The 14,425-nt window shown below is 43.5% G+C and overlaps 1 protein-coding gene across 4 annotated transcripts in view; it reads left to right on the top strand.

Annotated features, from left to right (window-relative positions):
• Positions 1-14,425, top strand: part of LOC139104290 (neurotrimin) — a 293,896-nt gene that overhangs the window by 34,026 nt on the left and 245,445 nt on the right. The window contains exon 1 of one of the 4 annotated variants that reach the window (XM_070659690.1): positions 7,769-9,123. The exons of 2 other annotated variants lie outside the window; for them this stretch is intronic. The gene's annotated coding sequence lies outside the window, so the exon portion shown is untranslated. Of the gene's footprint in view, positions 1-7,768; positions 9,124-10,013; positions 14,360-14,425 lie in introns of those variants that run through there. One more of the 4 variants, XM_070659691.1, reaches the window with a different exon arrangement.

The raw sequence follows: 14,425 nt of genomic DNA, 5'->3' as shown, positions 1-14,425 counted from the left end.
AGGCCAAGAAAATGCAGTATAGTTGCGTGAGGTGTGGAGAAAAGGGAGATATTAGAGACGAAGGAAGGCAGACGCTTATGCCGAAATTCAAAGCAATTGGTGCAATAAGCGAAACAATAGTGCTTACGAACACGCTAACTTCGCGCGCCCTACAACTCCCTTTTCCTTCTCCGCTCCCTCCTCTCTGTCTCTCTTATCCCGTTTACTCGGGCCGGCTTTCCTTATCTCCACCCTGGTACTAGAGTTATTTAAACTCCCGTATCTCTACCAGTCCACCTCCTCGCAATTCCGCCCATCTCCTTCCGCCCTCTCGGTGTTCCGAATCGTTTCTGTGAGCGAGCAAGCGGCGGTTAGAGCATGACACTCGTTAGTTTAAAACGGCGCGGTGGTTCGAATCCCCTCCGTTCGGGGCGGCAGCTAATGATTATGGTTGACCGCGCTAGGTCTGTGTACTTGTAATGCTGCCGCGAAAGAGAGAAAAAAGAGAGAGAGAGAGAGAGAAAAGACAAAAATAAGAAAAGAAAGGGGTATCATTTTAAAAATCTAAATTTAGTTGTAGACGGCTGCATCGTCTGGGCAAGTAAGAATTACGAGGAGAAAAATTTCAAGTCGTTTGCTGCAACTTGGCTGTGCGTGCCGCAAGATAAGATAGCATAGTTTCAGCTTTTATTACTCTTTTTTTTTTTTTACGTTTTGTCGTTGGGGGTTTTTTTAAATTTTGGAGTAATATATTTTTTACGGTGAAATAATCTTTATTATAAAAGTAACGTTAAGAATTTCACAAAGTTATCCGGGCACGGTAGCAAAGTTGAAAGACAGCTTTTATCGCGTTTGTTAATGCGCCGCATTCTACAGTGCCATTGGCACCCCCTGGTATACGCGTATAATACGCCGGTTTACGACGTGTTTATTAGAATAGTCCGTGGAGCGCAACTCGCGCTCACTACAATACCAGCCCGTTCCACATAAGCTGACAATTGCCGCGGCGGCAGGTGACAACCGGTCATCGCGCGGTTCCACCGGCAACGATAGTTGCCGACCGTGTGCCGGCGCGCTTCGTCCCGCGCACGTTCGACGTCCAGCTTCCACCGAAAGCGCCGTATCCGTGCACGGCGAAATTTATGGCGTTATCCGTCACGCACAGTCGGCTCGCTAATTTTGAATCCGATTCTCGAATTAGCGTGCTCTCTCCGTTTCGCCGAAGATACGGTAATTCGTATATAGGGGTCTCGACCGAAAACCGGCAGGGATTTCGGTACCGGAGAAATTTCCGCACGTTAAATTTCACATTTCGGATTATATCCACAATAATGGGAGCGGACGTAGAAAATCTCTCGGGGAGATTTCATATTTCTGGCGACGGTGGAGTTTCTTGTATTTCCAACCGAGAAAAATTTCTCGAGCGCGGAAGCATTTTCCCTGGAACGAGCAATGTTGACGGTGATATCCGCAAAGACGTCGACGAGAGAGGCGACCATGCGAGCGTTTACTGGGACCGCGGCTGCTCCCTTTGTAATTGTCGAGGATCCTTAACAACGCGGGCGCGCCGTAACCCTCCACTACCGCTGTCGTTTCCGCGAAATTCACAGCAACGCCAACGAGCGCGCCGTAACATTGCCCGATGACGATAAAGTCGTATTAAACTATCGATTTTTCCGACGAGCCGGAGCGACAACGACCAATGGCGCGCACACTTTCCGTAGTTTAACGGAAATCGAAGGTGAAGGATAATGGAAGGGAAGCAACTAGTCGTCGTCCACGAATTGCGCCGCGCTTTTCGTTTAATGGCGGGGCTTCCACGCTTCTTTCCGTGAGAAATTGAAATCCACGATGCTAGATCTCGGGGGTCGGCGATTCGCGTTACCGCACCTATCCTACGTAATTCCGGCGCTTCTTCTTTCACTTAAACCGATCTCGGTCGGAGGCGTTCGTGAATTTAGGTCGACGAACGGTGGGCTGGGGCGTCGTCGCCGCCGTTTGAAAAGGATGCGAAACCGTTTGTTCTCGCCGAAGGTTGATGCCTTCATTAGAATGTACGATGAAGCCGAATAGTAGAACGGAAGAATTGCGCGCAATTATCGCGAGTCTTACCGAGCTATTTTTCACGGAATTGAATGAGCGTCGATAAAACGTATCGAGAAAGTATATCTTGATCTATGTATATGTATGTATATTCTTTTTTCTCGCCGAGCTCCGCCAATATTTTTTCTGCACTGATGTTTTTCTCGTTGCCTACTTTTTTTTCTCTTTTTTTTGTTTTTATTAGTTTACTTGCAATTTTTTTTTTTAAATGCTCGGATTCGAATCTGAAAAATTTATATCAATTTAAAACAAAAAGAAAAAAAAAAAAACTAGCTTCACAATCAATTAAAAAAAAAAAAATTCTTGTAATTTGAAGTGAGAATTATTGGTATACCACAGCAATAGAAAATTGTAAAACTGGATGTATAGAAATTTTTTTTGAATGGATAGAGACCGTGTTGAAACAGAAAAACAATTTGCACAGTATGTTTTTTAAATGTTTTATTTCGCCCTCGAAATAGAATTTTGTTCACTATCGCTGTTACTAGTCTTACTTAATTTGATTATAAAAATTGAGAAATGACTTTTCGACTAATCTTCCAAATATATTTTCATCTTGATAAACGGACGAAAAGCGAGATGTCGATGCAGTTACGAAAAATGAAACTTTTGTAATATTGCCCACGCGGTATTCTCTGCGTAGGCACGACGAGCGTAACAGCTTATGCTTTTCATTTTGATTGGATCGGATTTTACCGTGAATGTGCCTTTCGTATCCGCGGCCGACATTAAGTCTGCTAGAAATAAATGCAAATGAAGCCGCTGTTGGCGGTCTTGTTACCCGTTAAAGGGTCGTACGTCGGTTACGCTACCGCGGCCCGGAGTAGTGTTCGCGGAAATAGCAAATCTGCACTTCTTGGCACCGTGTGCGGCGTTTCTACCTTTCGTCCCTTGCCTTCATCCGCCGTCCGTAGCACAAGCGTGCGTACAACGTGCAGTGGATTAGCGAGCGAAATGCCGGTTGTTCTGAGAACACGGCGTCCCGACTTCGTGCCGAGTCGCAATTAAATTACGCGAAGCCATTAACCATTTACGGCGGCGCGAAGAAGTCGATTTCCCAGACGAATGGACGCGTACCCGACTTGGGCATCTTCGGAATTTGTGTCAACGTATGTACATCCGGCCGTATACCGACGAACGTAGAGCGCAAACCCGCCACGTATCTTGGAATCGAAATTGACGATAGGCCGCGAGTGGAAGCTTTAATTTCGTTCGGCCTAACTGCGAACTCGTTGCGAAGTTTTGCCGCGGCTTCACGTAAACGCCGTTGCCGCTATTATCGCGCGCGTAATCTAGCCGCGCGCCGGCGGATAATCCGGCGTTAAACATCCGCCCGCTTTTGTCGAAACTCGGGGGGGAGTCAACGCTAATAGGGACGATCGCGCGGAGTTGCAGTCTAACGAAATTAACGCAGATTTCAGAACGGCATCTCGCCGGGGACAACGGTGTCCAGATTGCCTTTCTAGTATTGAACATTACAACTCGATAACCTAAATGTACGCGCGGTTGCGTTAGTCCGTATCCTATTGGGTAGGTATAGCTGCGGCGAACGCAGTTTCTCTGTTCAGAAGCTGAGCTGCACGGCGTGCAATGTCCGATCCAATCTGCGTGTGTATGGGCCACGGGTAACGGACACCAACTAGGTCTAACCATCCTAGTGTACGTAGTATCGCCATTCCCTTCGATCTACATGCATGCATCGGCGACGCAAAGCCCAATGTAACTAGCACGCGTGTGGATACAACCAACCGAGAACGCTGTGTTCAGCGGCACGGGATGGTCGGCCCGGAAGCCTCGCCAAAGGCGACAAGGGACGTCCGCCGCCCAAATTGCCACCCTTGCTTACATAAGCATACTTTTTTCCGACCCTGAACGCCGAAGAATTTATACGCTTTTGCTCGATACTTTATATGCTCGTATGTAGATACGTCTACCTTCGCATTTCTATTTTATATTCCGACGTCTCTCTCGCAATTGAATTATACATAGGTATATACGTATATACGTTTTGATTTTCTTTTTTTTAAATAATCGCATGCACAGTCAGTTTCGTATTTCACCGAGACGATTTCAGTCGAACAAAATGGTTATGTATAGTGTGACTATTCCGCAGTATATCGAATGGCATGTTTGATTAGTTTCATTCGTCGGACAAATGTCAAAGCTGCAAAGTTCTTCCAAACGGTGTTTGGTAAATCGATCTCGCGAAACACTACGGGCGAAGGATTTTTAACAACGTAGCCGTGATTTGCGCTCGGGCGTTTGTTTTCGGTATCGTTGAATCGCGTTGTCGAAGCGCCGATTTATTGTCGACGAATTTTCCGTCGGCGATTCAAGAAATGCAAGATTTATGGTTACACCCGGAAAATGACCGCACTAGCTAGCCAAATTGTTCAGGCGCAGTATGCAATTGTATTAATCAATCGCATTGTTTAAAGAAACAAAACAGACATTTTAAACTCCATTACTTTTGTTTTTTTTTTTTCTTTTTTTCTTTTTCCTCCGGGAATTAAAATTCGCGGGTCGCGCCGGCCGTAATTTTCACGCGGGGGACTCAAACGCGCGGGCAGATATCCAGTAATCTCCGGGCTTGTTAATTCCGCATTTTGAATTATAAAATATAAACTTTCTTAACATTACGCGGATAATACGCTACAGACACCGATATTATATTTAGCCCCGCTAAATTCATATCGGCCAGTCACGAGATTAATTATATTGTAAACCGAGCCAACTGCAGTTCGCGAACTCGCGGACTCGTTTTCGTATTTGATATGATTTCGAAGTAATATGAATCCGGGGATCTGGGTGAAGCCTCGTTGTTGAATCTAGGGTAGCAATGGGAATAGTTCGTAACATTATAAGCTTTTGTTGGATGGCGTGAACTGTGAGCTAAACGCTTCTAACTCCTGTTACTAGTAACTAGTAATTAAGCGAGGCGCTGCTGTGTGAAACGACCCACCTATCTGCCTCTGTCCCTTGCACCTTTCTACGATCACGAAGGTTGCGGTGCGAAACATCCGTGCCCGTGCGCCTTATCCGTAACAAATCGATGAATACTAGCGTACAGAAATCTATAAAATCCTGCAACTCTTCCCTCCCGACTTGGTTTTTTTAAATTATCGAAAACTAATTATTGCACGTACACACATATTTATATTTTAATGCCTAATGTATAATAAAAATTTAATAACATTCTTGACAGCACCGCGAAGTTTCGCGACTAAAAGCAAAAATGTATTTCAAACATATAATTGTTATTTGCCCGCAACTATACATTCGAAAAAGATACACATTGAATTTTAATTCAGGCTTGTTTTCTCATATGCATATTGTCTGATTATTTTTTCACGCTATTATGTGCGCTTTTCATGCCATTCTATTTTACGAACATTGGGCATGTAATATTTATTGAAATATCTGAGTTGATATTCAGGTCATGTTGAATTTAATATGTTGAAATTTAGTAGTATAGAACTTATCGAATAACACACTTCAATTATTCAATCTGTTAAAATTATCGATACATACACAGGAAAAAAAGAAAAAAAAAATTTTCTACATCTTTTTAAAATAATATGTGTCTATAAGAACATTTATGAATTTCAAATTAACTTCACGTGGAAAGTTAACGCTAGTCCTTAAACTGGTTGTTTCAATTATTTTTGCAATTAGCTCTTTAGTTCAATTAAATAAACGATAAAACAATCAAATTTACTGTTTGAAATTAATTCAACAGTAATTTTACTTTTTTGCAAGTCGCGCGACATCGAAGTCATTTTTATAATTAAAAAGAAAAATAAATAAAAAATAATTTATTTTAATGTCGTCCGCATAGACTATTTTTCAGATTGTCATATTGTTTATATTAATTGAGCAATATAATTAATGTAAAAGAAATTTAGACACGGTAATAGGTTTTTAAAATGCGAAATGTAAATTGTAATATAATCCACAAGTAATATAACGCTTACTGGCGGTATTAATAACGCCTTAATTGGAAATTAGACTATGATATAAGCGTTCGACCTTCCTTCCCTCGAGCAAGGGTCGCGCCATATATGGCGAAGTTAATTCCTTTAATTAATAATACAGCTTAGAGCGTAAAGACTGCAAAGCGACTGGCGAACGCCGCTTTTATTCTCTCGTATGCGTTCGGTAATATAAAATTAAAGTTGCGTTGGAAATTACGTATGTATACGTATACGATACACCTTACATACATCTATGTGTAATATGCAAATTAATTCTTTTCGTTGCTGTTAGATATTTTTAGTTTACTTCACGCGGCTGATTTTTAGAAAAATTACTTTACGTTACGGTGACTTATACGATATCGTACGAGAGATTTAGCAAGTAACGAGGATAATTCGGTGCCGAGAGCCATGCAATGTGCACCGTTACTTTTTTTTAATTTTTTTTTCTTTTTTAAGACGCTCAAGATAAAACACGTTTTGCAATAATCGGTGGGAGGGGAGGAGGGTAGAGCAATACTTCCGTGGATTGAAAGTAAGGATTTATCGTTCCTACCGTATCCAATTCGGAATGATGTAAAGCCGTCTATTACCCGGCCTCAGCGAGTCACGTGACCCCTTCGGCAAATGCATGCAAGTCTTGGAAAACACGCAGCTCAGAACGCGAGCCTTATTCTGTCATAAGAATGATTTAGGCCATATTGATTAAGAAATTACACGAACCTGTTCCTCTCGTGCCTTTAGATTGCCCATTCGCCACTTTTAAACGCCCGACACGTCACATATAACATATTATATATAAATTAATATAAGTATTGTGGCATCTAATTAACGTGGAGTTCCATAACAATTTACATAGATTGGATCTTTTTTTATTTCTTTTTTTTTTTTTGGTGCATAAAGAAAACTCATTAAATATATTTCAAGTATCGCGAGAGATATCTAAACAGAAATAATCAAAAAGATTCAATTTTGTACGTCCTGTTTCCGCTGAAGTATTTGTAGCACCGATCGATTGCCTGCGAGAGTCATACCGGGTAACTTTTTTAATTTAATTATGACGGTATTTCGAGTACTCCGCGTATGTACTTTACTTTCATTTCTGTTCGTCAGATTTTTAAATGTTTTTTACGCAAAAGAAAAGTCCTTAATATAATTAAACCAGTCAGGCAAATTTGCTAATTTTATCTAGTTAAAATAATTTTGATAATTTGGTAGAAAGAATATGTTATATTTCACGCATAGAGTTTAATAATTTTTTACGTGAATTAATTACGCCCGGCGTGTTTAGCGTCGGGGAGTGATAAAGTATAAAAATGCTAACGGGACAGTTAATGCAGCGAGTCTAGGCATTTGATCAATGCCCTGTTCGCATTGCATCGCTCAGATTTCTGGCGGATTTTTCATACCCGCAAATATCAGCGCGATTTCGAGAGAAATTTGTTTTCGATGGTACGCGTGGTATTTAAAAAAATTTGGCGTAATTTCGCGCGGCGGGCGTGTACAACGGTGCCCTCTCGATGACAAGGTGGCACGGGCGAAAAGCGGAGCACCGTGCCGCACGGGCGTGGGTGGCGGGAACGGAGGGTGTCGGGGATACCGGGAGGGGTTGAATGTGGGTGGCGGATCTCCCGCCGCTCGCTTCACGGCGGATGGTTCGCCGGACGCCCGTCGTCGGGGCGCTGCAGCCCGTCAGGACGTCAGTTCTCCATCGCATCGCGCCAGGGCTGGACCTGGATCCCACAGGCGCGCACACACGCACACACACGTAATACGGACCGAGTATATACGCACGGACTAACGCACGCACGCACGCGCGCGCATCGTAGCGTGCTGGGAATACTCGCGCGAAGTCTACCGTACCGCGGGGCCAAGTCGCGCGAGTATGAGCGAATCGCGCTCGCGCTGCTTGTCCCGGCTAATCATTTCCCGTCGATGATAATTGATAACCCGCGCGCAATTAAACGCCGACCGTGCCCCCCGCGCCGTTCCCGTACGCCGTCGAGTGTTCGCGCCAAGTTCGCGCGAGTGTCAGCCGCCGGGACGGTGGCGGCCGCCGAGGGTGTATAGTGACATACTCGAGAGGTAGTTGGACCGATCGGTCGCGGGTCAAGTGTCGCACGGGGTCGCGAGATACGTGAGATCGACGAGCGCGTCGAAATTGTCAGGAAGGAGTGCGGATAGCGCCGGGAGGCAGTAAACGGGGCCGTGTGTGCGCGCGGACAGTGGTGAGAGGCAAGTCGCGCGCGACAAGTAGTGACGGAGGAGGCAGGCGCGGAGGACAGTAGCGACGGACGGAGTGTTAGTAGTCGCACGGTAGATTGTACCGCCATCGGGTGCGGCGATAGCGGTTCAGCGGTGACCGACCGGCTGACAGAGGACTTAGCTGGATCAGCTGGCACCGATCCACCGCGCGATATAAATGCCCCGCTGGATCAATGGGCTATCCATGTTGCGGCATGTACATCCGCGATAACGGCGGGCATGCGAGCGCGCTTAATCTACGCGCGTACGCGTAACCATCGCGCCTCGCCACCGGACGAAGATTCAATTAAGCCTGCCGCGAGGAAGGTCAAGTACGCTATGCGAGTGACGGCCTAGGGAACCGGAGTTTTAATTAAAACTCGCCCGCGGGACTCCCATTATCGCGCCCGTCTCATATTCGGGATTAATTAGCTGCGTCGGGAACGTGAGCACCGCCAACCAGCTCGGCTACGCCGAAGGGGAGACACAGGAGAGGATCTACCGGCTGGCTCGTATGTTGTGCCCGTAACACATCCGTGCGACAGTTTTGTGCGGCGCGTCAGGAGCTTCCCGTCGTCATGAACGAGCTTCTTCTCGGGTCGCGCTGTGGCTGGCTCGGCTGGTGATCGACGATTTTAACGGCTCCGCAGCTCTGATTACGGAATCCAGCTTCGCGAGTGACGGATTAGTGCAATTGCGTGAGGGATTAAAAACTCGCCGTTTAGGACAGGGAGACGAGCGCGGAAGTAATTCTGGCGTCTCACCCTCGACGCGCTTCCGTTGACAATGTCGAAGTAGAACGATTCTCGGCAACTGGCGGCAGGTAAGCGAAATTCGCCGCGTCTCGTGATCCCGTCGAAGATCAATTCTTCGAAATAATTTAGCGCGTGATACTAATTTCGTCAAACGTATACGTAACATTTTTTTTTCCCCCCATTCCGGCGACACATATTATTATTTTAAACGCTCACGTTCTCTAAAGAGAAATTTTCACACGAGCATGAACGAGGGTGCAATTTATTGACGCTCGTTTTCTTAAAACACGGCCCGCGGAATAATTGACTCGGGTATATTTATCTGCTGTGATTGCGATATTAATATTTTATATTACGTAGTATTTTGCATTATGCAACATTATTTATTTAGTATATTTAATTAATTGCAAATTATAATGTAATAATGCATCGTTTGATCTACTAAATGGACTACTACATGTTATTCAGTATATTGTTGGGCTTTCCTTTGTTTTTCGTCGCATTGCAGCACCAAAAGCTCCAATACGATATTTAGTTGTCAGCTCGCACGGAGTATGTACCTTAGACTCATCAAATATTGGCCGCAGCTAATTATATCGATCGAACGCGCGGTCATAATTCCATTAACTTCAAGTAAGTAATTTCGATTTATTCGCGTGAAATTAAGTGCCATTATGTAATGCATAATATTTGGGTTGCAACAGAACTACGAAGTCTTTTATGAAAAATACAGAATTATTTTCCACGACGAAACGCATATATCGAGTTACAATGGTGAAAAATATAATTCGCACAAAATAAATGACGACAAACGCGACTAATAGTCACAAGAATATTATGTTACTTGCGAATTACATTGTGTAAAACGCACTAAAATTAAAAAGCAAATAATAATAATAAAAAAAAAAAAAGGTTGATATATACATTTCAATTATTCTTACAAGAAAAAAAGAAAAAACATAAAAAGAAAAAAAGAGAAAAAAAAGAATTGTTCGCGACTAATAACAGCAAAACGAATTTATGACGCGGAACGTTTTTATAAATGGCGTTTTGTGTTTTACAAAGTAATGTGAGAAGTTGCGTGAATCTTCGTATCGCGCAGCGCAATCTTAATGCGTTTTTGGTGTCTGGGAAGGGAGGTGCGGGTGCAACGCCTAAGACAAAAGGCCCGAGATAACTGCAAATTGGTGCGCCCGTTATCTGTAGACGCTGCGTTAATTATCTCCATTTTATAAGCATCCGCAGACGCTCGTAAGATAGCAAACAACCAAGTACCCGGACGTATCCGAGTGGCTCATTTACATAGCACAGAGATGTGGTGAGTTGTTTCGGAGTGTGTTGGCTTTGCATGAATAAACACCCACCCGGCCATTTCGTTTCAGCGGCGAGCCAGCCCTTCGTTGCCGAAATTACGCGCCGCGGCATTACTCGAGAGTGATCCGAACTGAAACGCGCGTAACGAGCGTTTCTACTTTCCCCGATGTTGCCCGCGAGCTTTCCCCGCGAAGCGGGTCTGTTCTTCTATGCTGCCAGATCTTCCCCGTTACGATTGCATATACATTTTACTCCGCGGGTCTTCGTACGCCACGGCCCATCAACGTACATCAGATAATCCCTACAGAATACGCTTTCGCGTAATACATTCGTATCCCGCGCGCGTGCTATATTATTCAATCATACATTCACGATACGCGGTTTCCCTTCGGGTCTTATTAATAGCACTTACGCGCGTTTACATTGAATTATTACCCGCCCGGCCGTTAGGTTGTCGCGAGATCAGTATCCCTCGCCTATGTCCGGCCACGCCGGTGTGTTCGCGAGTGATCGATCAACATCTCGCAGCGGCCCGACGATAGCGATCCCACTGTCGTTATTGCTCATATCGGTAATGATGTTAATGTCGCGGGGAATGTCGGTTACGTAGCGGCCAATAACGGTTTCCAACGCGTTCGCATACCGCAAACCGTGAGCGCACAGAGAATGAAAAATGTGTTTGTGCCGTGTAAACAAACGTTAAAGGGCTTGTCCGTCTGACAGGTCTCACGAAAGCGAACGTAAAGCTGGATCGACGAGATACGTGCCGGCCCTCCCTTCCCTCCTGTTCCGAAAACCGTTTGAAAAATAACGCTCAGCCTGCATTGATTGCGAGTATCACGACTGGCTGTTTATCGCGCGCGTACTTAATCGCGTTGTAGCAAATTATATCGAGCAGAGGCCGAGTTCGGAAAGAAGAATTGCCTCGATCGAGAAGAGAGAACCGAACGGGATGCTAGTGTGGCTCTTTATTGTTAAATTATAGGAGTGACATTTTTATTATTATGAAACGCGCAAAGATACGCACTTAGCAGCGCGCGTAATCCTTTTGTCCGATAATGTCGTTGTGCGCGGCGATAATTGTGGTTGGCTTGCATTTTTTTTTGTTTTTTCTTTTTTTTTTTTTGAGAGAGAGATTAAATATATCTGGTTACGAATAATCATTTGAAAGGATTTTATATATTAATTATCTTCTGCACACGAAAGATAATAGTGTGCGTCAAAAGAATATTTATTTTTGATGACCTACATCGCTATTCCACTCAGTGACTCAAATAATTTGTTTGCGCTTTATAATTGATTGTTCTAATAAGTTAAAATGCTGGGATACCATTGATTAGTGAGGTAAAAAAATAAAATAAAAAAATATTAATACTGTATTTTACAAAGAGGTTTGTTTCTTTCCCTTTGAATATTAATGCTTTTGTAAATTTTTTAAATATTTTTTTTTAATTCTACGTCATTCCGAAAATATTATAAGTCGCCTCGTTATACAATTAATGCCGCTTCTTAAGGTTTCTCGTGAATTATTCGCTGGAAATTTTCTTTAAAATGTACTATTATCCTTATCTCGAGCTCGGCGAGCGCTGTTTCCGTTTCCGCCAGCGTGGACACCGCGGATGATACAAATAAAAAGATCTTATCATAACGGTGCATAAACGAAAACTCCGCGGCGTTTCGGCTTGCTCTTTTGGTCGTATAGATGCATCATGTGCATTCGCGAAAGTGCGTTTAGTCTTTTATCTTGAAAAATGTGCCGGATGCAATTTCATATTTTATGAGCCCAGGGGCTTGCCTCGCGTTTTCCCCTCGAACGAAGCAACAGTTGCCGCTCTTCTTTTCACTATTGTTTCTCGTAGCCTAATCAAAAATGTTGACAATTTGGGTTTTCTTGTTACTTATTCATAGAAATACGCAGGTACATTGCGCGTTCGCTGTTGCACGACGGTGCGCCGTTACGAAAATTCTTGCAGCGAACGAAAGAAGACGCGTGTTATTATTATATAGCGCGCGAATTACGTAATGGAAGAAGAAAAACAGCCAAGAGTCCGATAATAACTTTTTTACATACATATATTGATTAACTCATTTAATACGACAGCGAGCTCTTCTTAACAAGATTCCGATATTAAATTTATTACATTATACCTTTTTACGTTCTCGTTGCATAAAGAATATGCATGAGCCCGTCGCGTAGGATTATGAAAATAAAGCAGGTATGTAAATGTGTCGTGTGATATCGTATAGCTTCATTACGAACTGCAAGTTACCGCGAAAGAAATTCATTTTGTATTATTCATATTAGTTGCGCTGAGCGGCGTGGGGAGGGCGACGAAATTTTGGGCGAGACCTATGGCTTGTGGCGTCTTGCGAAACCGTAGCAAAGCGGAATTTCGGGTTTTCGAAAGCACACAGTGTACGAGCGATATAAAGTCCGCGGGAGCGCGCGCACAAACCGGTGCATAAAGTAAAGCGGGACTGGGATGAAAGGAGCTGAGAACCAGCGAAACGTGTGTCTGAAAGGTTGCTTGGTTCATGTGGAGGCTGCGAGAGCAGCGGTCGGTGCGAATGGAGCGATAGTTACTTATTTCGCTACCGCTGCTTTGGTCGGGTTAATAACAAAAAGAGAAGGGGAGAAAAAAAAAGGGATCATATATATTTCGGCGCTTTACATTTATGCTCACTCGAGGGATAATTAAAAGATATCATGGCTTTTTAGCATTAAAATCTCATCGCTTTGTAGGGAGGTTTTACTTTGAAAACTTACGCAAGTGAGATTATTTCGAACCTGTTTTTTAGAGCTGCATTAATATATGAAATATATTTTGTAGAATAAATATTGAAAATGTTGAAAGCCCGATCGAGCGCGGCGCGGATATTTTAGTATTCGCTCCAAGTGTCGTATACCACAAAATTGATGAAATAATATATCTGAAAAATTTTGCGACACTTGATTTAGTCGCGTCGTAAATAACAAGCTTTTCTGATGAAGCCAGAGTTTGAGTCTCAAGTTGGTAGCGTTTTCAGTTGATTATATGAAATATTTGGGAAAATAAACAGTAGGAAGGAAACGGGGCGGCGATTACGTTTTGACATGAAGATACAGCGCGTGATTTGTATAAATGGAGTATGTCACGGTTGAAAGCGACTCGAGGGAGGCACGGCAAGCTATTTCGCTAACGGTTATACCGGTTATAAGGATAGGAGGACGTCGCGCCTTCCGCGGATCCGTCCGAGGACGACGCTATCTCGACGTGACGAATGAGCAGCTTCCCGGGACCATCTCGCGGAGTAGAGAGCGCGGACGCTCGAGAAAATCATCCGCATATTTCGAGAAATTCTCGAATAAAATTTCTAGTAGATCGTGCGCGACCGTACAGGGTGTTTTCCAACTTTTCCCACGCTTTGCCTCATACCGTGTAAGAACTTTAGAGCCCAGGAGTGGATTTTTCCCACAAATGCAAAAATGTTATTTTATTCTGATGTTTCTAATGTAAATTTTTATTCAGCAAAGCTTTCCTTTTCAATGGAAAAAAAAACAAAAAAAAACGTGACGGAAAACTTTGCATTTAAAAAAAAGTTTTTAATAAACGAATGTAAATGTGCTATTTAAATTTATATCGCTGAGCAAAAATTTTACGAAGAGTTGTATGTTAAATAAATATTGAGTAATGAGTAATCAGCTCTTTTATAAGCAAATGTATGTCTCTAGTTCGAAGCTGCTATATCAGATATTCGGCGGAAGTAAAAAGTAAATGATGCAATTTGTTCCGCGATTATTCGTCGTTATAATATTATCTTTCGTCGACGTGCGTTTTATCGAATAATTATTATAGTTCGACATCCGCTTGTCGGTAACGAGAGGAGCGCGAGATTACGCGTAACAAATTGACGTTAACACAATCGTTTCCTCGGCTTTCCTCGCCAGTACTCTACCAGGCACCGTCGAGGTGCAGCACTTAGCCGGTCGTTTACGAAAGCGTCGCCTTTGTAAGATAAACGCGCGACCAAACTTATAATATCTTGTGACATCTCGCACACGCGCGGTTTAACGTA

Source organism: Cardiocondyla obscurior, linkage group LG07 (assembly GCF_019399895.1).
Source record: "Cardiocondyla obscurior isolate alpha-2009 linkage group LG07, Cobs3.1, whole genome shotgun sequence".
Lineage (NCBI taxonomy): Eukaryota > Metazoa > Arthropoda > Insecta > Hymenoptera > Formicidae > Cardiocondyla > Cardiocondyla obscurior.
The sequence above is the reverse complement of the archived record's forward strand: the minus strand, read 5'-3'. Positions and strand labels throughout refer to the sequence as shown.